Raw genomic sequence first — 24,505 nt, 5'->3', positions numbered from 1 at the left:
TTGTTTTGTTTTTTTCAAAGAGCCTTGAGGCATTTCAGGAGTATTGTATTCCTGCTCACCTCTTTTATGGAATGGATATTCTTGTGCCCATTTCTTAGTCAGCAAACTGAGGGAGGTTGGCCTTGAAGCAAGCCCCACTGCTGGGCTGGAACTAATTCCTATTAATCTGGTGTGGCGCTTCACTGCCAATACACAGATTCCCTAGGGGACACTCAGGGGCTATTGGCTCAGTCAATTACTAAGCTGCTTCTCAGTCTTTCTCCCATCCTCCCTCCACTCCAGCTCTGCTGACCTTTACTTCTTTACAAGAACCAAGTACTTTCCAACCTCAAACTATGCGCACCTGTTCCCCTCTGTGTGGGCGGCTCTTCCTGCACACGTTTCCTCTGGCCAATGCCTACCCATCCCTGAGGCCTCAGCTTCAATGTCATCCTTGCAGTGAAGTTGTCCACAACCCCCAGGCTTTGTTGAGTGACCCCTTTCTGTGCTCCCATAAGCACTGCATTTTCCTTTCCAGAGCTTATCACACTTCGATCTAAATGGGTATTCATTTACGTCTGTTTTCCCCTCTAATGATAAGTTCCACGAGGGCAAAGATTGTTTGTCTTGTTCAGTACTGTGACTCCAGAACTAAGCAGGCACCCAGGAAAAATCCATATAATGAGTGGGATGGGTAGAAGATGATGGATGGATGATGGATAGACGGATGAATGAGGAATGGGTGTATTGATAATGGATGGAGGGCGGGACAGATGGGCGGATGGATGGATAGATAGATGGGTGGATAATGGATAGATGGATAGATGATGGATGGATGTATACAAAATGGATGGATGGATGCATGGATGGATGGTTAGATAGATGGATGGATAGTGGATAAATGGATAGATGGATGAATGATGGATGGATGGATGGATGCATGGATGTAGTGTGTTTGTATATGAGAGTGATCCAAATTACCAGTATTTATCATTGAGAGAAAGTTCTAAGTTCCAAATGTTCAGAGAAGTTTATGGATGCAGACCTAGGATACACGTCAGCAGGGCTGTGCTCTCTCTGAGACTCTGGGTAGAATCCTTCTTCGCCTCTTCGTAGCGTCTAATGGTGGCCATCAATTCTTGGCATTCCTTAGAGTGAAGCTTCCTCACTCCATCCCGCCTCCATCATCACACGGCCTGCTCCCTGTGTGTCTCTGTCTTCACATTCTTCTCCCTCTTCTTATAAGGACACCAGTCGTATTGCATTAAGGGCCCACCCTACTCCAATATGACCTCATCTTAACTAATTACACCTGCAACAATCTTGTCCAAACAAGGGCACATTCTGAGGTCCTGCGGGTTAGGACGTCAACACATCTTTTGGGGCGATTCAATTCAGCCTATAACAATCTGTGAAACAGCAACGCCTCTTCCAGTGTGTGTCCCAGAGCCACTCCTGCACAGAGTGATAAGGAGACATGCATGAGGATGTTGGTGGTGGCCAGGTTTGTCACAGCAAGGAGCCAAAGTTGACCTACCTGCCCATGACCAGGGAAACAGATAGACCAAGTATGATGCATGCAGGTGAAGGGATAACACACAGCACACAGAAATAATACACTGGATTTGCATATATCATCATGGCTAGATCTTAAAAACATAACGTGAAATGAAAAAAGTGGGGACTAGACTCAGATTTACAACACAATACCATTGACATAAATTTAAAATACACACCTAAAGAACAACATTATATACGTTTCATAAGCATTGGAAAGTGGGTTGGAAAGATTTATTTTGAATTCACTGGAGTTGCTGCCTGTGGGAGGCAGTGAGAAGTGGTAACAGCGGATGAAGGCAAAAAATAACACAAGAAGGCACAAGACGGGCCTTGAACAGACAAATGCCGGATGCGTGGCATAAACCGGGAAGTGCGATTCTACGAGTGCGTGCACCTGGGGCCCAAATCTTACAAAGAGGGAAGAAATCGTGTAAGGGATTAATTGGTGGCGACTGTGCTGAGGCGGAGCCCGGGTCCTGCAGGTACACACGGCAGGAGCACTCGATCTGCTGGAGAGCATCAGGGAAGATGGTGGGGAAACAGCGCTCGTGCTAAGACCTGGAGAAGAACTGGAGTTGTGCCAGAAAGAGCAGGACAGAAAGTTCCAGGCAGAAGGACCGCGTGTGTCTGAGCCCGAGGAAAACGCAGGCTGGCCTGGGTGCGTCAGCTTGGGGCCAATGGCATAGTCCCCATGCGTTGTTCTGCCCTCCCCGTCACCCAAAAGGAAGGAAAGGGGACAGAGCTGGCTGCGGGGGCGTGTGCCACCCACTCAGATGCCCACAGGGACCAGGTGGCAGAAATGAGTAAATGACGCAGGTGCACTTGAAACAGTCCCACAAAGGATTATGGGGCTTCCTATATTTCAAAAACACAGACTCCCCAAATCTCTCTTTCTTTTCATCAGTTTTGATAGAGACATGGGCGCCGGTCTGATTTCTTCTTTAAGGAAAACAGCGACGGAGTGTGATAAGAAGCTGTAGCTGACTAAGAGTTGGGGGAACAATAGGGAGGGGTGGGGCCTGTGGAGAAGTGGGAAAGGGACAGCCCAGCTAAAGCAGGCAGCTGCCACTTAGCTTCAGACAATGTCTGTCCTTGCCCGAATGTGGTCCCAGAGTTGACAGGTTTTCCTTTTCTCAAGAGAATTTGTTAATCTGGATTTTTATGTGAAATCTTTTCCTGTTACATGTGACAATCTAATTTAACCGTAAGGAGGTCCTGCTGAGTGCCTACTAGGATGGCCGTCATAAAATCAACAGAACAGAAAATAAGCCATGTTGGGGAGGACGTGGAGAAATTGGAACCCTCGTACATTGCTGGTGGGAAAGTAAAATGGCTCAGGGACTGTAGAAAACAGTTTTGTGGTTCCTCAAAAAGTTAAACAGAACTGTCATGTGATCTAGCAATTCCACTCCCAGATACGTGTCCCAAAGGACTGAAGACAGGTGCCCAACACGCACATCTACACACGTGTGCACAGCAGCACTGGCCACAAACAGCCAGAAGGTGGAAACAACCCAAATGTCCATCAGTGGATGAACGGATAAACAGAATGTGGTCTATCCCCACAACGGAATATTATTCAGCCGTGAAAAGGAACGAAGGACTGACACACGCTACCACATGGATAAACCTCGAAAACATGATGCTCAGTGAAAGATGCCAGACACAAAAAGTCACATATAGCGTGATTCCGTTTATATGAAATGTCCATAACAGGCAAATCCATCTCTGTGGATGGAGAAAGCAGATAGAGGGCGCCAAGGGCTGGGGGAGGAGGGAATGGGGATGAGTGAATAATGGGTATGGAGCTTCCTTTTGGGGTGATAAAGATGTTTTGGAACTAGATAGAGATGGTTACACGCTATGAATGTACTGAATATCACTGCATTGTCCACTTTGAAATGGCTAAGTTTATATTATGTGAATTGCACCTCAATTAAAAAAAAGAAAATTAACTCAAATAGTTAAGAAAAAAAACTGTGGGCCAGATGGAACAAGCCCTCAGGCTGAATCTGAGGCCCGGGGTGCCCGTGTCTAAGTCGGTGTGGGGCTTGCACTTAAGATGAGCCCCACAGAGCATCTCGCACAGGGGGTGGGGTTACGATCGCCAGTTTACGGAAGGAAAGGAAGGCTCGAAGAGGTGAAGCGGTGGGGATAAGGGTCCAGTGCAGGAGCTGGGGCTGGGGGCCTGAGTGTGGTCTCCAGACAAACCGACGCCATGCTCCCTGCGCTTGGGGCCGACGACTGTGAAAAGCACAGGAAGGGTGACAGCTATTGAAGCGGGCGGTGGCAGGGGATCTCGTGTGAGCTGGAAGATCAGACAGGAACTGAGCATCGAGATTCCCTCCCTCCCGAGGCCCAGAGAACTCCCCGTGAATTCAAGGCAATTCAGCAAACCCGTGTTGAGCACCTACTATGCACAAGATTGTGCTGCGTGTGAACATAATAAAAGCAGCAAGTGCGAATGCCTAAGGGCGCGCTCTGTGCAAAGCCCTCCACGGGGCCTTCTCTGATGCTCCCGGGAGCTCGGAGGCAGAAGTGGAGCTGGCACACCCTGCACGCAGGTAACTTACACAAATTCAACCACACGCAGTCGGCCGAATCGAAGAGAAAGAAATGCTCGTTGAAAGGACAACGCCACCTGTCACATCCCTCTGTGGACTTGCCACACGGGAAGCACGGAAATGGAATGTGTGGATCCACTCTTCTGGCAGCCTCCAGCCCCAGGACCCTTCCCAGAAGCAGCTGGCTCTGTGCTAAGCATGATTCGAGGGCTGGGTGTCTCAACCTTGACCCCACCGACATTCCGGGCCAGGGAACTATTTGTTATGGGAGCTGTCCTGTGCAGCGGCATCCCGGCCTCCACCCACTGGATGCCAGTAACACCCCCTCCCATGTGTGACAACCAAAAATGTCTCCATTGCTGAATGTCCCCTGGGGGCAAAATCACCCCAGTTGAGAACCACTGCTCTAGAGTTTCAAATGCGTATTTTTGGGTTTCGAGACCCAAGTCAACCACCTCACCTGGTGCTCAACAGCAGAAGAAGTGATGGGTGCAAGGAGGGGGAAGCAGGGGCTGGGCCGTGGCGACTTGCTGAGACTTATGTGGTGCCCTTCCTCCTGGAGGGGGGCGAGTCTAAGGGATTCTCATGGGTACCTTTGCTTTCACGCTGACTTCAGAATCTAGCACCCATATCCGCTGCCCCTCAAAGGTGGCACTGTTATCCCCTTCCACAGGAGGGAAAACAGAGGGTCACAGAGAAGAAGTCATTGGCCCAAGGTCTCAGAGCTAATAAATGACCAAGAAGGGATTTGAGCCCAATCGGTTTCACTCTATAACCCCTTTCTTTTTTCTCCTCTCACTATTTTGCTTGCCTATCTGCAAGCGAGGCCTAAAGGAAATCAGCGTGCCAGAAAGTAGAGACTCCTTACAGACTCTCACTGCTGGAGGCGGCACTCAGCAGTCATCCGCCTGCCTCTTGGTTCTGGATGAGGCCACAGGTAGATTCAGATTCAAAAAGATATTTATTGAGCTGTGGGGATTCTTCTGATTGCAAGAGACCGAAACTGAACTCAGACTAGCTTAAAGCAAAAAGGGAATATATTGGCTCAGATAACTGGGAAGTTTAAGGAGTGATGGGTTCAGGTATGGCTGGATCAAGGGGTCAAATGGTCAGGACACAGTCACCTCATGTTTGTTTTTCTCTCTGTTGGCTTCCTTCTCCTGTTGGCAGATTCTTCCCTCCTTTATACAAAGACAGCCACCAGCAGCACCACATTTAAACCTTGACCTCTTAGAAACCCAGAAGAAAGATTTTCTCTGTCCTAATAGTTCCAATAACATTCCTAAAGTTGGCTCTGATTGTCCCAGCTTGGGTCCCATGCACATCCAGAAACTAATCACTATGGCCAGGGGTGTGTGGGACTGTCCATGATTTGGCCTGGGCTACGTGCTCATCTTCAGAGTTTGAGAGTAAGGTGATCCCCAAATCTTATGGAGAAGAGCAGGAGGAGAGACAGTGGGACGCCGTGGCCAGAAGGGAAGACAACAGGCCCGGGCAGGTGAAACAGTTACCACAGGCCCTCCTGGCACACCAAGAACTGGGCCAGGCATGCTCGGGACACGATGTCCTTTAATCCTCATGACAAGCTTAGAACACTATCTCTGCTTCCCAGGTAAGGAGCCAAGGCTCAGAAGGGCCCAGTGTCACGGCCAGCATCTCACTTCCAGGTGAGGAGCCAGCTCTCCCTCCCCAGAGGCACTCTGCCCTTAGGCGGTGGAGCTAGGACTTGAGCCAGACTCCGGTGACTGGAAGCACAGGGCCGGCCCTCCCTGTCCCACAGGAGCCCCTCCACACTGGCGAGCTGCCTGAAACCTCTTCAGCACTTCGTTCCAGTCTCTTAACTTGCGGACCCCCGTCAGCGAGTTCTTTATTCCCACGAATGGTGCTATTAAACTAATGGCTCAGGGAGCTATCGGCTGGCCTTGGAGCAGCCACACATCCCTCAAGCCTGCCCCATGCTCTGCCTCCCAAAGACGCGCATGAGAAGTTCCAGGAGCTGAGCAAGGCCCGGGTGGAAACGCTTCCCGGCCACCATTTTGTTTCAGGATGGCCAAAAGCACCACGCACCTTGAACCTGAGCTCTTGTGCAACGCCCAGCCCAGAGCTAAAGGTGGCCGGGGTCGGTTACCTCCCAGAAAAGCCCCTTGTGCGGGCCGTGGCAGACCTCCTTGGGCACAGAGCTGAGAAGCCAGGGTTGAAAGAGAGGCCCCTTTCTGTTTGGTCAATAAGCAGCTGTGAAGGATGCGTAGGTTGGAGCTAAATTTATTTGTTCCTTTCTTTCTCGGAACAGCAGCAAGGCGCTCCGGGTGCAGCTGTCTCCCTCTCCCGTGAGCCCTTTGCAGGCACCAGCATGCACAGAGGCCAGCTCTCCAGGACGCCAGGTCCTCTCTGGTTTGCTCCCTTCCCGCTGCGGGCAGGACTTCTAGCGCCCCCCTCGAGGTCAGGGCTGGAATCCAGGGCCAGTGGGTAGAAATTTGGAGCCGCCTCCCAGACCCAGGGCGAAATCATCACCTCTGAAAAACAGGCGAGCTGCAGAACCTAAGCCACCCCGGCCTGGGGAAGGCAACATGGGCCCCACCCTGGAAAACCACAGAAGTCCCGACCGCCTCTGCTTTCACTGCTCAGACCTGTGGGAAACTTGTAAGATACAAGCCGCGCGGGGAAGGGGGGGCCTCCTGGGAGGGGCCTTCCAAACAAAGCCGGTGGGTTTGGCACAGTCCTTTCCGGAATCCATCTGTTTTCGGAAAGCCTAGCTGCGGGCCCACCTCCAGCCAGGCCTCGAGCACGCGGGTCCAAGCGGTTTTTCAGAAGTGCTCTGTGAGACTTTCAAAAGGTGCCCACGGGTGGGGAAGTGAAAGGACGGGGACTGAGGGGGAAACTGCTTCTTGATTTCTAGCCTCGCTTGAGCGGCTTCTTGACGGTTACTGCTCCAGTTCTGCTGAGTCAGAAGCATCTCCCAGCTGCTCACCGGAAACACAGCTGTTAGGCGAAAATAACCACAGAGCCGAGCATTGTGCACCTTCCAGAAAAGAGGGCAGAAAACCTCAAAACAAAAGAGAAAAACACAAAACAATAGAAGAGGCGCTGTTAGAAACCCAGAAGGCGGCTTGCTCCCTTCGCCAAGCCCTGGCTCCCTCCTTGTCATCCACAGCTTGGAGATGGAGCAAATCTGGCAGCTTTTCCACTGTAGCGGAACTGGCACTCCCCACCCCTCAACCCCAATAAACCGTTATGACCGTGTCCTAACCCCGAACCTGTGAATGTGACCTTATTTGGAAAAAGGGTCTTTGCAGATGTAATTAACAGAAGGATCCCAAGAGGAGATCATCCTGGATGACCTGTGCGGGCCCTCAATCCAATGGCAGGTGTCCTTATAAGAGTGAGGGAGGAGGGGGCCGGCCCAGTGGCGCGGCCGTTAAGTTCGCACGTTCTGCTTTGGCGGCCCAGGGTTCACAGGCCCAGATCCCGGGTGCGGACATGGCACTGCTCGGCAAGCCATGCTGTAGGCGTCCCACATATAAAGTAGAGGAAGATGGGCACAGATGTTAGCTCAGGGCCAGTCTTCTTCAGAGAAGAGGATTAGCAGCAGATGTTAGCTCAGGGCTAATCTTCCTCAAAAAAAAAAAAAAGGGAAGGAGGAGATTAGACACAGAAGAGAACATGCAGAGACATACAGAGGCGAAGGCCAGGTGGAGACAGAGATAGAGGTTGAAGATACACAACTGCAAGCAAGGAACACCCAGGATTTGTCATGGCAGCTGCCAGAGACGAGTAGAGCCACCACGGCTTCCATTTGCCATGTCCTCCCCTGGCCACGCACTTCCCCTCGTCCAGAGTGGAAATATTCACAGCATCCTGGTTGCAAGGTGTCTTACTTGGACGTTGAGGTTCCCTTTCCCCCAGGGCTTCATTATTATCAGGAAGCAGGATGGTGCCTGAGGACCCCAGGGACCGGGGAGGAGCTGGGATCCCTCTTCTAGATAAGACTCTGCCACAGCCCAGGTGTGTGCCCTCATCCCCCAGTCACCGTCACTGAGGGAGCTGGGCATGGTGTGTTAGGAAACAGGCTCTGGGTTTGAAAACCAGCTCTGCCACTTACTAGCTTTCCAGATGTGGACTGGGGGGAGGTATTTAACCTCTCTGGGTCTCAGTTTCCTCATCTGTACAATGGGGAGATGACGGGAAAACTAAGTGCTATTACACATGTAGAGATGTTGAAAAGAACAATGATTGCTAATGCATAACAGAGTTTCTAAGGAAGTCAGGGAAGTTCCCAGAGGCCAAAAACAAAAAAAGGAAAGCAAGCCCAGAGCTGAGGGTGAGTATGGGAGTTCTCCACGAGGGGCCTGGGGACAGGAGGCACCTGGTCACACAGGCTGCGAGCTGGGACTGGACAACCGTCACAGAGCTGGAGCTTCTGTGAGTTTGGGGCTTCCAAGAGCTTCCCCCTGACACATTATAAGGAGGAAGTGAGTTCGTACCTGCAAAGCTGTACTTGGACGAGGCCGTACTTGGTTGCTCTTATTGTCCTGTGATTTACTCGAGTCCTAAATGTCCATGGGTTCTGGCAGTTCAGCATCTATGACAGTACAGCATCCAGTTTACCTTTAGGAAACCATCTTTCTTCCACCCCTGTGATCCAAGGAGGGTATACAAGGCAGGCCTGGCCAATCAGAGTCAGGGGTTGGTGCAGAGATGGGCGTGTGACCCAAAGCGGCCAAGCAGCGTGAATAGTCACTGAAACTATTGGGAAAGAGAAATTGCCTTTCTTTGGCTCTACTGTACGAGTGGGCTATGAGCTTGGCGCTGCTGGAGGCTGACTTGGTGCCTCTTCAGGCAAGCCTGCCGGAAGGAGATGCCCAAACCGAGGGAAACAGTCCTGCTCCATACAATATCTTCTGCGATAGTCTCAGGGACTGAAGGAGGTAGGCATCCTATTATTCTCATTTTATGAGAAAAAACTGAGGCTTAGAGACATTTAATCAAGTGCTCAAAATCACACTGCTAATAAGTGGCTGGGCTGTGGTTTGAACGCAGAGCTGGGATCTGACCCACTTAGGCCTGGGAAGGAAAATGGTGATGTGGTTAGCATACCTAGGCTCTGGGTCATACTTTGGGAGAGTCACATAAATTTCAAGGCCTTGAGTGGCTCATCTACAAAATAGAAGAGTAGGTATATTTTTAAACTTTTAAACATTTGTATATGAGTACAAAGGTTACTATGACAATTAACCATGTATTTGCTGTCCATAAATAACATTTTGTCATACTTGCTTCAGAGATGAGATGCTTTCTGAAAAGCCGTACAGTTCCTTGTTTCTACATCTCGATTCTAGATTCTGAAATGCCAAGGCAGTCTGACTCTGGATAACTCGCATTAAGAAACAAGAATACAAAAGTCTTTGATATTTACTCACATATTTATGATTTCCGGCATTCTTCATTCCTCGTGTAGATCTGAGCTTCCACCTGGTATCACGTTTATTCAACCTAAAAGAGAACTTCTTTTAATATTCCTTATAGTGCAAGTCTGCTCATAACAAATTCTACCTTCTTTTTTTTGTCTGAAAAACATTTTTATTTCACTTTCATGTTTTAAAGATATTTTCACTGGACATAGACTCTTGATTGACAGATTTTTTTTTCATTCAACACATTAAGGATGTTATTCCATTGTCTTTGGCTTACATTGGTTTTAAGGGGAAATCACTGGTAATTCTTATTAGTATTCATTTTACGTAACATATCTTTTCATCTTGGCTGCTTTTAAGATTTTTTTCTTTATTGCTCATTTTAGGTAAATTCATTATGATGTACCTTGAGGTTGCTTTCTTTGTGTTTATCCTGCCTGGAATTTGTTAAGTTTCTTGGATCTGTAGATTTACAGTTTTTATTAGTTTTGGAACATCTTCACCTGTCATCATTTCAGGTATTTTTTCCACCCTCCTTTCCTCCTGGGACTCCAATTAAATGTAGGCTGCATCTAATCCTATTGCAGGGGTCCTTGATGCTGGAGTCATGTTTTTTCCTAGTCTTTTTTCTCCTTGTGCTACAATTCGAATAGCTTCTTTTATAATGTTATCATGTGTACTAATTTTTTTCTTCTGCAATCTTTAATATACTGTTAAGCCTATCCAGTGAAATTTTTGTTTTAGATATTGTATTTTTCCTTTCTGGAAGTTTCATTTCATTTTTTTTTTTAATGTCTTCCACTGCTCACTATGTTCATGTTTTCCTTTAAATCTTTGAAAACATTTGCAATAGCTGTTTTAAAGTCCTTATCTGTTAGTTACATCATCTTTGTCATTTTGGGTCTGTTTTCATTGACTGATATTGCTCCTGGTAATGAGACTCATTTCCCTTCTTCTTTAGGTGTCTAGTAATTTTTTATTGGATGCTAGACATTGTTAATGCTATGCAGCTCAATGTCTGAATTTTGTTGCTTTCCTTTGAAGTTCACTTTTGGCAGGTAGTTAAGTTACTTACTGGTCAGTTTGATTTTTTGAGGCTTTTAAAAGTTTTCTTGGGCTGGATCTAGAGGAGCCTTTCTTCTAAGGCTAGTTTAGCCCTACCACTAGGATGTGACCTCACTGGGGACTCTAAGGAGACCCAGTCTACTTGCTAAAACTTGGGTGTCCCCAAGTCCCATGAGAGCTCTGGGAATTATTCAGCTTGTACCTCGCCAGGAGTTGTGCTTTGCCGTCTATGCAACATTTCATCCAATGCCTAGCAATTCAGTATGTAACCAGAAACTCAAGGGGCTCCCTATACAGATTTCTGGCACTGTTTATCCATGTAGCACCTTCTTCTCCGGAACTTTGGCTCACAATTTCCAGCCTCTTCACCCTCCACATATTGATAACCCATGTCTCCTCCACTCAGAGAGGCCACCATTCTCTGCCCAGGCTTCTCCTCCCTGTGCTGCAGCCTGGAAAGCACTTCCAGGAAGAAAGCCAAGGTGATTGTGGGGCACACTTCATTGCCTGCCTTCTTTTAAGGTTCACAGTTCTGACTGCCTGTTGCCCAATGTCTGAAAACAGTTGTTTCATCGATCTTGCCCAGCTCTCCAGTTGTGTGTGGCTGGAAAACAAGTCTGGTACCAGTTACTTTATTATGGCCAGAGGCAGAAGTTGATTCTAACTAATTTAACTGGAAAAAAAGAATGCACTGTAAGGGCTTAGGGGGAATCACAGAATAGAAATAATAGCCAAAGACAGTCCTCAGAAGGGACAGAGGCCAGAGCAGCCCTGGAGACCCAGGGGAACTAAGAGATAGTCTCTTCAGGGCACAGATACCTGGATGAATGAGCTCTTGAAAGAGTTATGGGGCCTTTCAAGACTCAAAGTGCTGGGAGGACGTGTGTGGCTTAGCCACAATTGTGGGCTTACCTCTTGGCCCCAAGAAGGCAAGACACTCTGATTAATGATACTACCACAATGCTATCCAATGGGGGTGTATAGATTGCCAAAACACAACTGGGTTGCTTTTCCCAGAAGAAAAGAGAATGGCTGCTAGGCAGGCAAAAACAACAGACACATTACACAACGTTTACAAGAGAACAAAATCTTTAAGTGGGGTTGGCTGTAAAACTCAGAGCCTTGCGATTTCTTTTGGCTGTTTAACCACTAGACCGCATAGCTGCCTTCTTTCCCCTAACATCCCTGCGTTCCCCTGCAACACAGAAAAAGTTACCTTGTGACAATTCCACTTTATGGGCAGCATACAGACAGTACAAACTTTGCATCAGGCCAGAAACACCGGCTTAGGGCTCACTCAGAACAGATTCTCTGAGTCTGCCAATGTTCTAGGAAGACTTCCAGTGAATAAAACTCACTTACGGGTGAAAGGCAAGCTTGAACCTGTCTCCTGGGAACAGAGCAAGAAACAGAACGTGTCCATTCCCTTTCCTCTGCTCCTAACCACCCAGAGCTGGAAGCGCCTTGCCTGGGAGAGAATGTTTTGTGTTTCAAGAGTGAGTATGAAGTGGCTGCAGGCTAGTTTATCAAGTAGCTTAATTCAACCAAACATATAGACAAATGCACCGACGGGTAAGGGAACTGGATGTTCTTTGCCTGGATTGTTCTGAGGAAATTCCACCGCCCCCACACTGCCTAGAGGCTAATCAGAGACTGTGTGTGTGTGTGTGTAACTTCTACAAGCTCATCACCTGAGGTCCTTAAAATTTCCCCGGACATTACTTTCTTGTATGATCACACCCATTTCAGAGATGGGAAATCTGTGGTCCAGCACGTGGAACTGTGAGTCAGCAATAAAACCAAGAATCCAGTTCACGACTGCAGAGCAAAGCTGTCCTGATGTGGCTGGAGGACAATTTTGAAGGCAAGAGGGAGGGAGGGGTGAGATGAGAGGAGAGAAAGAAAAATGGACAAGTCTTCAAAGGTGCCCAGGGTTTTGGAGATTTAAGGTGTTGAGAGATGCTATTTGTACACAATCAAGATTTAAATCGAAATCACAGTCAAATAAAAGCACTTCACATCCCATAGCCAAGTTTCTCTCCAGCCTTGGTTTTTAGCTGTGTCCATCCTCTGGTTCAACTTAGAAAGAAACCTTTTCACTGTTTGTGGGGCTTTTTCTCTCCCAAGAAAGAAATCTTGGTACTTTCATGCTCATTGAGAAAAGGCCAAAATAAGGTTATAAAATTATTTCCTGGGAGGGTTTTAGTGACGTGTGTCTTGTTGTCTGCTCCATACGGCTCCAAAAAAAGATTACAGGGAGAGAAGATGGAAGCCAAAATACCCAGAGGAAGGATGTCTCCCAGGCCAGCGGGAAAGAGATTTCAGGATTAGAGCAGCCTTCGGGGAAGTGTCTAGAGCCTGCGAGGTCTGTGAAGGGACAAATGATCGTGTTCGCCATTATATTTTGGACACCAAGCACAGTGTCTGATTCACAGCAGGTGTGCAGTAAGTGATTTGTTGAAGGAAAGAATGACCGAGTGAGTGAATGTGAATCTCCAGTCATTTCTACCCCACACATTCGCCAAAACAGACTCTCAGGCTTTTGCACATTTTTTCCATCCTTTGTTTTCCTGGCAATTGTCTTCTCACTCTTGAAGGCAATGGATCCTAACCTTTCGTGGGTCGTGAACCCTTCTGAGAATCTGAGGAGAGCAAGGGACCCTCTTCTCAAAAAGTGCACAGACGTGTACACACAATTTTGCACGTGCTTGCGAGTTGGGGGCGGATGTCCTGAACCTCGCCCGCAGGCCCAGGCTGACAATCTCTCTTCCCCTTTCTTCTTCCCAACGTCCCTCTCACTCTTCCTCACAGAGCGAGTTGCTTCTTCACTGGGTTCCCACAGCAATTTCTTTTTAGTTCAAAACAACATTTATTTTGCTCACACGTCTGTCATTTGGGAGGGCTCGGAGGGGCCCTCCCTGCTCCGCTGGGTGTCAGCTGGGCTGGCGTGAGGCTGGGGCTGGAAAGACCTAGAGAGCTGGGAGATGAAGTAGCTGAGGGACCTCGGGCAGCTGGGCCCGTCTCTGTGTGGTCTCTCCACTCCCTCTCTCTGGCATGTCCAGAGCACTTGAAACATACTTCTCCTGTTACTTAACAGGCAACATTGTAGCGATTACTTATGCCCATCCCCGGGGATTGTGGTAATTGACTTGGTCTGCTTCACCTGCAACCCTGTAAACCCTTCAAGGGACGAGGACCGTGACCTGTTCGTAGTTATTTCCCTAGGGCCCTAGCAGGTACTTCGCACGTAGTAAGCATTTACTATATGCTAGTTGGAATAGGTATGTGGGTTTCTCTTTATTTTATTATTATGCTCTGCTACATTTAAACAAAAAGGATTGGAAGATGGCGCATTTACATACATCAATACAACAAAGTAAACATTTTAAAACAAGGAAATGGGGGCTAAGTGAATATAAAGGTAGGAAAATATGTTGAAATAAAAGATAAGATTGGTACCCAAAATATACACTACAGATTTCTATAGCATTGCTGGCAGTGGCCCACAAACCTGTTTGAGCATCCTGGTAGTAACGGCAAAGAGGGAAATATAATAGGTTGTAAAATTCATGGCGTTAGATATAAGCAAACCAATTGCTTAGGAAAACACAGCTTTTACTTGTAACAGGCTGTATAAAATTACAACTTCCCTGAAATAAAAATGATAGCAAGGTGATACAACGAGTTCTCTATAATGTCCCTCAATGCAGGTTAAAGGAAGGTCAATCCAAGCCAATCCGTAAGTGGCCAAATCAAAGGGATTAAAGGTTGCAATTCTCTGAGAGCCTGGTTTTATCCCAGGAACAATGTAAGACTATTTGGTCCAGCTTTTTCTAAAGGGCGTGTGAGGGAACACCATTCCTGGGGAAGCTCTGACCACAAAGGGCTCTGTGGTCAAGGGAAGGTGAGAAACCCACCCACGTCTTCCTCCTGGAACTTCACAGTGAACACTCGCATTTTAAAGGCTCTGAGAAGTCCTGCAGTAAAGAAACTCAGCATTTCCCAAGCTCCTTTGACTACTGTTGTGCAAGAACCCAGGAACAGTCTCCAAATGGGACGTAGGTTCCACTGCTCCTTCTGTGTAAGAGCTTTTCCTTCTCGTAAGAACAGAAGGGATTAACAGACTATTATTCTTAAGCAAGGTATGCCAATCCTCTTTCCTTTGTCCTTTCTTTAAAGGGCTTAGAAAGGAGACAAAATAATATCTGCAAATCTCCTGCCTAAAGTACCTTTGTTTAAAATCCTTTTTGCTTGCTCTTTTTTATAGATATGACTCCAGAAAAAGAAAAAAAAAAAGATTAGGGAGAAACTTGTCCTTCCAAATTCCAAATAAAGCAGAAGAAAGATGTGGTTGAACGTCCTGGAGAGCCCACAATTTCTGCCCCCGGGAAAATCAAAAGGGGTCAGCCCGAGCCTTTCCCTTGCTGGCCGCCTGTGTCGATGTCAGACACGTCCCCTCGGTTATCCATAACGCTGATCGCTAAATGAGCAATATTTGTTCAGACTAGCAGAAAACTAAAGAGTGGCACCTTCAGCAGATGGCCGGGAGCAGCAAGGGCAATAACTGTCTATTTGTTTTGGCATCGCGGAGGAAAAGAAAGAGAGGGTGTGTGTTACCCTTTGTCCAGTTCCTGTCCCTTGGTAGACTAGCATTTCCATCTCAAAAGAATCAAAGTGTGATCTAGTTCAGAACGGGAAAGCACGCCTCGTTTTGGCAGGCCACAGAACAACCCTAGAGTCTTTTCTTCACAAAGCACTCGTTAACATCCTGCTTAATATTCTATGGAATGCACCGCAGAAAACTGATTAAATGAACGAAGGGATGGCAGAGTCTTAGGTCAGTGATTCTCAAACGAGGTTCCATGGAGAACCAGTGGTTCCCACAGTGTCTCAGGAGCTGTTGAGAGAGGGGAAGAAGCCCTTTGCAGGCAGAGAGCTGAGCCCCTGGACCCAATTCAACCACAGCAGTTTCTCTTTTATCTACCTAAGATTGTGTTTGGGGGGAAAAAAAATCTGTTACTTAAAATTAGAAAATGTTTGAGAACCACTGCTTTAAACAGAGCTCCACCACATTATTTCTCACAGTTGAAATTCTGATAAGAATTGAAAAGCAGACAGTTTTAGTTATATTCATAGCAAGAACCTGGGTGGCAGAAATTTAATTTTTTTTTTATGAAAAGTAGAGCCATGGCAAAACATACAATAAACAAAGAACATATTTGCAGCCACATAATGAATAAAGAGTTAATATTCTTCAGTTATAAAACGGTCCTACAAATTAAGAAGAAAAAGACCCATAACCCAGGAGAAACATGGGCCAAGGCTACAGAATTCACAGAAGCAGAAATGCAAATGGCCAATAAACATATGAAAAGATGCTCAGGCTGGCTTGTCAGGGAAATGCAAATGAGAACAATGAGATACTATTTTTTACCCATCAGATTGGCAAAAATGGAAAATATGTGTAACATCCAGAGCTGGCGAGGGTGTAAAGACTCCATTTCTCTCGAACACCATCGGGGGAGGACCGTACATTATTATAACACTGTGGAAAATCAACTGTTGGTATTTTTGAAAATTAAAACTGTGGCCTGGCACTCCCACTTCTGGGAATATATCCACGAGAAAAGAAAATGCCAGTCTATAAAGACAGAAATACATCAAGAAGTTTACTGCAGCATCAGTTGTAATCGTTAAAAAAAAGGACCTGGAAACAATGTAAATGTACATTAACAGGGAAATGGTTGAACAAATCAAGATATGTTTATATTAAGGAATACAGTGCAGCGATTAAAAATTTTAAAATCAATCTGTGCATATTGACTGGGAGATATGCCCACAACACCTTGTTAAATGGAATAAAAGCAAGCGTGATCCTATTTTTATTGAAAAAAATTAAAAGACCAAAAAAAAAGTCACACCCTGTAAATGGGTTTCTACATGTTTTTATAAATAAAGAAAACAGTAGGGAAACATTTAGACCAATTGTTAACAGCGACTGTATCTGGAGCTGGACTGGAAAGGAGTGGAGAGACTATTAATTTTATTTGAGACATTCCTTTATTATTTGAATTGTTACAAAGGATATGTACTACTTTCGTAATTCAAATGATCAGAATTTTTAAAAGCAGAATTAGGAAAGGAAATGCAAAGCAAATGAAATTACTTTGACAATCAGCAGAAGGCAGGGTGGGGCTGGCCTCCTCGTATGGAATCTTAAAGCACTGAACCCAAGGGGTATCCACCTAATAGAAGGCACCCCAACTACATGTGGGGGCGGGTTGAAGAAGAGCCCTGCGATAGGGCCTACCTTTTCCTTGAAAACCAATTCGGACTCTCCTCTAATACATGACATAGGATGGATTGATGCCCCAAGGTAATATGCTATAGAACAGGGGTCAGCAAATTCTTTCTATTAAGGCTAAATAGTACATATATTAGGATTTATGGGCCATCCGGTTTGTCACAACTACTCAACTCTGTGTTGTTGCACTCCAGCAGTCATAGACGATATGTAAATGAATGAGCATGGCAGTGTCTCAATAAAACTTTATTTATAAAACAGGTAGTGGGCTGGATTTGACCCAGGGACTACTGTGGTATTCTGTTATGTCAGCCTGAGCAGACTAAGACAGGACTATTACAAATAATGCCCCTGTGAACCTTCCTGGCTGTGTCCTTTGGTGCACATATTTATGCATTGCTATGGAGCATATTCCCAGAGTATGTGTGTTACATTCGGCTTTAGTAAATACTGCTAAATAATCTTCCAAAGTAGTTCAACTAATTTCCACTCCTACCTTCAGTGTAGGAGAGTTCCAGCTGCTCCAAGCATTGCCACGTTTGGTATTGACGGGTTTCTTTTCTTGCAATTTTAGCCATTCTTGTATGTCTGTGAAAAAGTTCAAAAATCTTAGTTGTTCAGCTAAAAGTTTTCACATGTATAAAAATTCTCATTGTGGTTTGAATTGCATTTCCTTAATTACTAATGATGTTGACCCTTTTGATAGATTTATTTGTCATTTGGATTTCTCTCCTGTGAAAAGCTTTTTCATATGTTTTCCCCATTTTTCAAAAAATTGGGTCATTGGTCTTTTCCTTATTGACTTACATAAGTTCTTTAAATATTCGGAATATGAGTCTTCTGTTGATACTTTTATTCCAACTATCTTCTCTCACTCTGTGGTTTGCATTTTCATTCTCTTGGTGGAGTTTTTGATGAACGAAAGTTTTTGATTTTAATGAAGTCCAACTAATCAATTGTTTTCTTTAAGGTTCATTGTGTGTGTGTGCATCTTGTTTCAGAAATATTTGCTAAAGAAAAACTGTTTTCTACTCCCAACAGTTCTGACACCAGAAGTGTGGGGTTTTTCCCCCTGCACAAACCAACTTTCCAACTTTCTGGACGCCAACTGAGTGTCCTATAATTTACTTCATTTCTGACACTAACTGCTCGCAGTTAACATCAGACTCCACAGGTTAAGGGCTCAGCCCCACAAGACTGCCCCCACTCAGATGCCTGTTGCAAATAACGGGTCTCCAGGGTCCCCACATTTCTTCTGACTTGGCTAAAGGTCAGGAGTTCCCACACCGTCGGGGAAACATTTACTTCTATTTACCAGTTTATTATAAAAGATACAGATGAACAACCAGATGAAGAGGTCCATAGGGCGAAGTCCGGAAGGGTCCCCAGCACAAGAGCTTCCGTCCTCGTGGAGCCAGGGTGCACCATCCTCCAGAACGTGGATGCATTCACCAACCCAGAAGCTCCCCAAAACCCACAGTTTAGGGATTTTTATGGAGGCTTCATCATGTGGGCATGATGGGTCATTAACTCAGTCTCCAGCCTCTCTCCTCTCCCTAGAGGATGGGAGGTGGGGCTGAAAGTTCCAAGCTTCTAATCATGGCTTGATCTTCCTGGAGACCAGCTCCCATCCTACAGCTGTCCAGGAGCACACCCAGAGTCACCTCATTAGAAAAAAGGATGCTCCCAGGATCCCCTGGGAAATTCTGTGGGATTTAGGAGCTCTGTGTCAGACACTCCCGTCACCCTTGCCACTCAGGAAATTCTAAGCATTGTAGTTCAGGAACTGGAGTCAAAGAGCAAGTATCAGGATAAAGATGTTGCTCACACCCTTCTCACTCAGGATGTTACAAGGGTTTTAGGAGTTCTGTGTCAGAAACCAGGGGGGGAGACCAAATATATCTTTCTTATTGGGCCACTTTGCTATCCTACAGTCATGAAGATGTTCTCTTCTGTTATCTCCTAGCAGCTTTTTGTCTCACTTTGCATATTTGAGTCTCCAACCATCGTAATAATCTCAACCAGGAAGGTTTAAGAGTAGGCATTACCCATCGCAGTATTTTCAGTTCCGCGTGGTCTTCCAGAACCGTGCCAATGGCCATCGAGAAGTGGGGTCTATTTCCCCTTCCCTTCAACCCGGGCTGGCCTCTGTGATTGCTTCAAGAGAATGCAACAGAACTGACAACAAGACTTCCCAGGAGAGGTCAGAGAAAGTGAGGCGGCTTCCACCCGGCTTTCTCCCTTTCTCTCGGGACACCTGCCTTGACCACCACGTGAGAAGTCCAGCTCCCCTGGAGCCACCATGCTGGAGAGACCATGTGGGGAGACCACACTGAGATATACTGTGCACCCAGGGGGTCCAGCGGTTCCTGCCCCCAGCTGTACAAGTTTTCTCAGTCCAGGTGCCAGACGTGAGCATGAAGACACCTTCCAGATTGCCTCTGCCTTAGCCACGTGAGATACCCTGAACCAGGACTGCCCAGCCGAGCTGCTTCTAACTCCCTAGCCTGCAGAAACCATGAAAGATAATCGACGCCTGTTGTGTTAAGCCACTTTGGTTAAGGCTCATTTGTTACGCAGCAATAGATGACTGGAACGGCAAGAAAGCAGGGACCCATCTTCCCAGGCTCTAGTCTGGCACTAGTTTCACTGGCAGAACCAACCCGTGGACTGGGCTGGGCGGGTTTCCACCCCCGTCTTATTTCAGGGCTGTGTTTTCAACCCCCAAAGGCAAAGGAAGCTTTGATTCTCCTTGTCCAAGTCTCGTCTTAATCTGCTTAGTGTCTATGCAAATAGCAGAGCACATTGAGGAAAAGGGAGAGACTCCTGGAGATTAAACAGATGGGAAAAATGAGGTAAGAGAGAGAAGCCCCCTTGGAAGGTCTGGAAGGGCAGTGAAGTCTTGGTGTCCATCCAGGGAGACTAGCTGAGGATCACTTCACGAGCTTGGTCAGAAAGATAAGACCCCAGGGGGGCCTGGAGACCCCTTACCCCATTCAAAGAGGAGCAAGGCCAATTTCACAAAGAGCTGTCCGTGCTCTCGAGTCCCTGTCACTCAGCTTCTGGCTGCGGCCACCTAGCATGTCAAGTTGGAGAAGAAGCCTTCCAGCGGGGCCCAGGGTGGAACCAGGGATCTCTGATCCACACCCAGGGAAACGGCCGGCTCTACTTCCGGGAGGATTAAATGGTCTAGCAAATCAGGGGGCCGATTAATTAAGAGGACTGAACTTTTCACTCTTTCAACGCATGCTTGACATACTAATAACGGCAATAATGCTGACCTCTATCCACAGTCATATTATTTACCTATTTATTCCCTGTCTCTACTTCCACCCCACAGTACAAGCTAGAGGATCTCAGAGATCTGGGTCATGTGGTTCTCACCACCTCCCCTGCACTTAGCCCAGTGGCCAGCACAGAGCAGGGCTCCAGAATTATTTCCTGAATGCATGGATGAATGAATGAATGAATGAATAAACGATAATAGCAACCCTTTATGAGTGCCCACCTGGTGCAGGCTCTGTCCATTATTTCACGTCGTCCTCCAGCTTCCCTTGAAGAAGCAGTGGTTCTCTTGGTTGGACAGGGGTTAGGACATTTGCTCAGAACCCCAGTCACTAGGGGCAGAATCCGATTTCAAACCCAGCGCCTCTGACTCACACACCCGCGCTCTTCGATACCAAGCGTGTTCTTGGCCACCAAGGGGCCTGGGGAGGGACCGCACACTCTTTCTCCTTTCTTGAGATAAGAGCGTTTTCACAAGGGCCTTGGAGACCCGAGACTGGAGCTCCAGGCTGCTATCCTGGCCTGGACCTGGCCCCGGAGCCCTGCGAGGAGCCTCGGGCTCAGGCCCGGGTTCCCATCCCACGTCTGTGGCCTGGGAACTCAGGGGAAAGGGCAATTAAATTAACGGGGTCACGCAAGGAGGAGGAGGGTGGGAAGGGGATGGCCAAATCCAGAAAGGCCAGATTTCCATTTGCATAATAATTTTGTTAGCAACAATGGGCATCTAGGATATCTATTTAAAGGCTGTAATGTTAATTTAATGGGAAAAAAGCTAATACAATTCCCCCAGAATTTTTCAATTAAATTAATGTGATGGGCTTTAATGGATAGGCTAAGTAGAAAGCGTGAATAGGACAAATATTGCATAAATTATACATACATTTATATAGATGCTGCCCGGATATATAATCTCTCTGCTCCAAGGGTCTGACATATGAGAGGGCCTATGCTTAAATCTGGCAACCAGTTATAACTCTATTTCAATTAAAGTGACCCTTTTATCATCCGAAGGAGGGGAGGGCTCCTCACTCTGGAGCTTCCACTCACCCTTTCCCTTCAACAACACGCCAGAAGATTCGGGTCTTAAAGAAACAGAAGACTCACTGAATAGTCGGCCACCGTCACACACACGTGGCCAAGAAGTCAGTGATAGGAGAAATCCACCAAAGCAAAATCCTGTTCCTCTCTCTGCTCCCTAAAGACGTCTCATAGAACAGTAAACAAATGGACTGAGGTTCAAGAATCACTCTCTTTTCTCGAGCAAGCACCCATTGACACGTCTCATCCATCAAGTGTTGGTTGAACGCCTGCTAGATGCCGGACTCTGTCATAAATGCTTCTAGGAATGTTCTCGTGTTCTAGTGTAGAATGTTCTAGAGCGATCCCTGCCTCACAAAAAATCCTAAATACATTCAGTTCAGCTCTTTGTGCTTCCACTTTGTCACCTGTAAAATAAAGATGATGCTTGTGGTAGCCATAAGTCAGCGTCCAAGATGGCTCCCACCAATCTCCACCTGGTGTTCACACCTTCGTGTAGGACCTGCCCACACTGAAGAGGGTAGCCAGCAGGACACTGCAGAAATGGAGGAGTGTGACTGCTAAGGTGAGGTCACAAAAGGCGCTGCAGCCTCCTCTTTGCTCCTGCCGGCTCTCTCTCTCTTAATCCCTCTCAGCTCATTTGCTCTGAAGGAAGCTGACCAGCATGTTGTGAGGACACGCAAGCAGCCCCATGGGGAGGTCCATGTGGGGAGGGACTGAGGCCTCCTGCTATTGGCCAGCATCATCTTGCTGATAGCCAGGTGAGTGAGTCACCTTGGAGCAGATCCTTCTGCCCCAGCCAAGCCTTCAGATGAAACTGTGGCCCCAGCCCACTCTCACCTGCACCCTCACGAGACATCTGGAGTCAGAACCACCTAACTAAGCCATTCTCAGATTCTTGACCCACAGAAACTGGGTGAGATGATAAATGTTTATTGTTGCTTTAAGCTTCTAAGTGTCAGAGTAATTTGTAATACACCCATAAACAGCAGACACAATATTCTCCCTTTCCCGCTGGCCTTAGGTGAAATCACCATGGAGTCAAAGTGGGTTCCCGCTTCAGAGTCCACACTTGCTTCTTGCCCACCTTTGTGCGTCCTGTGCCCTTTTCCTAAGGCCTCACTCTCTGCTCCTTCGCTTAAGCTTTTAGCTGATGCGTAGGCTCAAAGTTTCATGTGACCACTCTCAGAGGTATTGTCATTTTAACTAGAGTATTTTGGAAAATCAAAAAGGATTTCAGACCCAAAGAAATGAAGGTCTCCAGGTGAAATCTCGGGGAAGCAGAGAGGCTGTTAAGTGACCGGAGCTCTCAGGGATCCTCCGGCCACACCTCCTGGGGGCCCATGCTATTTACGGAATTCCAGCAGCCCTAACAGAAAGGGCACACAAGTGCTAACACTGACTCATTTCCAGTTTTTAACATCAATCTTTGTTGCTACGGGCTATTTTCATAGGCTATGATGGCTCACGAATTGCTGATAGAGAAAATAGAAAGCTAAGTAAAGTTTCCACGATTAAGCTCCAAAATGGACCAGCAGTAAGCACCAGTGAAGTCCTGGCCATGCCAGTCCACGGAGGTGGCTGTGAACTCGCAGGGAGCCCCGGGTTTCAGTCCTGGCTCTGCCGCTTACTGGCTGCATGAGCACGAGCGAGACCTCTCTGAGCCTCATTTCTCTTTCATAAAGTGAGGATATTCATGGCTGTCTCACTCAGGTAGGAGGGAGCCTGGCACGTAGGAGGAGCTGAAAGCGTGCTCGCAGCCACTCTTGTAAGGCGCCCCATGGAGACTGTGGCAGAGGCAGCAGGAAATAGACTCTGCTCAGTATCCAGCAAACTATTTAATTGAACCTCACAAGAGCTGATGCCTAAGGGAGGCGGTGGGTCTGCAGCGCTTGGTGCTGAGCGCCCTCTCTAGCAAGTTGGACTCCAGAGGGCCACCCAGCGACCAATAACCCCACTGCCCACCAGCACAGGTGGTCCCTCTGGAGTGTTTCCCAAGAAGGTTTCCCTCTGAGACTGACTGCTGAGTTGGCCCCTTTCCCGGGAGGCGTGAGGGCAACAGCAAGGGGAGCAGGAAGCCAGAGCTCCTTAGGGTCAGGGTGCGATGTTCTCCCAGGTGGAATCAACTCCCATGTGAAGTGGAGGCAGGCTAAGAGCTCAAGTCTCCAACGGAAGCACATTTAGGAAAGTCACAGTGGGGCTGCCTCCAGAGCATTGTACGAAGGATGCTTGGGGTCGTGTCCTGGTTTGTACAAGCCAGGGTGAGAGCTGCCTCTCTCCACAGAGCCGGAAGGATGTGACTTGAGGGTTACCCCAGCCGTCTTCACCACGATGCGGATAAAGTCTGTCTGCAGGAGGAGGGGGGGGCACACAGCTTCTACTTCTTAACCGTTTCCTTCTCTTTCTGAGCAGACACCTGCACCCTTGTCCTCTGCAGTATGGTTCATCACTGTCCTTGATGATAAACAGCAGAATCAGAATGGAATTTACTAGGCAAATGAGGGTTAACACCCCTGTATTGTAAAAGAAAGTGAGGAGGTCTTGTTACAGGAATCAGATAGCCAGACAATGAGAGAATCCGTGAGCTGTGTTTGCCCTTGATAGGAGCTGCTCTTTGTATAGGAGGCTGTGACTAGACGATGATCTTGATAGCATCTGTCAACCCACCGCTCCACCCATGCATCCGTACATCAACTCATCCACTCATCCATTCACCCACCCATGCATCTACCCATCCGTCAATCCATCAATCTATTGATCCATCTATCCATACATCCACACATCCATTGGTCTATCCACCCACCTATCCATGCATCTCTCCATCCATTCATCCATGCATCCATCCACACATGTATGTATCCATCCACCCATCCATGCATCTATCCACCCACCTATCCGTGCATCTCTCCATCCATTCATCCATGCATCCATGCATCCATCCACATATGCATGTATCCATCCACCCATCCATCATCTATCCACCCACCTATCCATGCATCTCTCCATCCATTCATCCATCCACCCATCTACGCATGCATGCATGCATGCATGCATCCATTTATCCATCCATGCATCCAAGCATCCATTCATCCAATCATTCACTCAGCATAATTTTATGGAGTACTCATCCTGGGCCCTATGAGAGATTCCCAATTCAATGGACACTTATAGACAGCCTACTTCTATGCCTGATGTGCTAGATGCTCATTTGCAAAGGGGAATAAGCCAGAGTCCCTCAAGGAGTTTACAGTCTGGTTGGGAGTGGAGGATAGAAAAGTAAACGTTCAGTAGAGTAAGGG

The 24,505-nt window shown here is 47.2% G+C and overlaps 1 long non-coding RNA gene across 4 annotated transcripts; it reads right to left on the bottom strand.

Annotated features, from left to right (window-relative positions):
• Nucleotides 1-6,349: 6,349 nt before the first annotated feature.
• On the bottom strand, nt 6,350-21,738 carry LOC138925339 (uncharacterized). 4 transcript variants are annotated; one of them, XR_011441352.1, is made up of 6 exons: nt 21,614-21,738; nt 17,380-17,471; nt 9,521-9,593; nt 8,585-8,682; nt 6,731-7,711; nt 6,350-6,616 (listed from the first exon to the last, which is right to left on the bottom strand). It is a non-coding gene; the product is annotated as an uncharacterized lncRNA (long non-coding RNA). The 4 variants fall into 4 exon arrangements; XR_011441351.1 differs by lacking the exon at nt 6,350-6,616 and having other exon boundaries at nt 6,700-7,711; XR_011441354.1 differs by lacking the exon at nt 6,350-6,616 and having other exon boundaries at nt 6,949-7,082.
• Between the last annotated feature and the right edge of the window lie 2,767 nt (nt 21,739-24,505).

This window comes from Equus caballus, chromosome 8 (genome assembly GCF_041296265.1).
Source record: "Equus caballus isolate H_3958 breed thoroughbred chromosome 8, TB-T2T, whole genome shotgun sequence".
NCBI classification, from domain to species: domain Eukaryota; kingdom Metazoa; phylum Chordata; class Mammalia; order Perissodactyla; family Equidae; genus Equus; species Equus caballus.
Note: the sequence above shows the minus strand (reverse complement) of the source record. Positions and strands in the feature narration are given on the sequence as shown.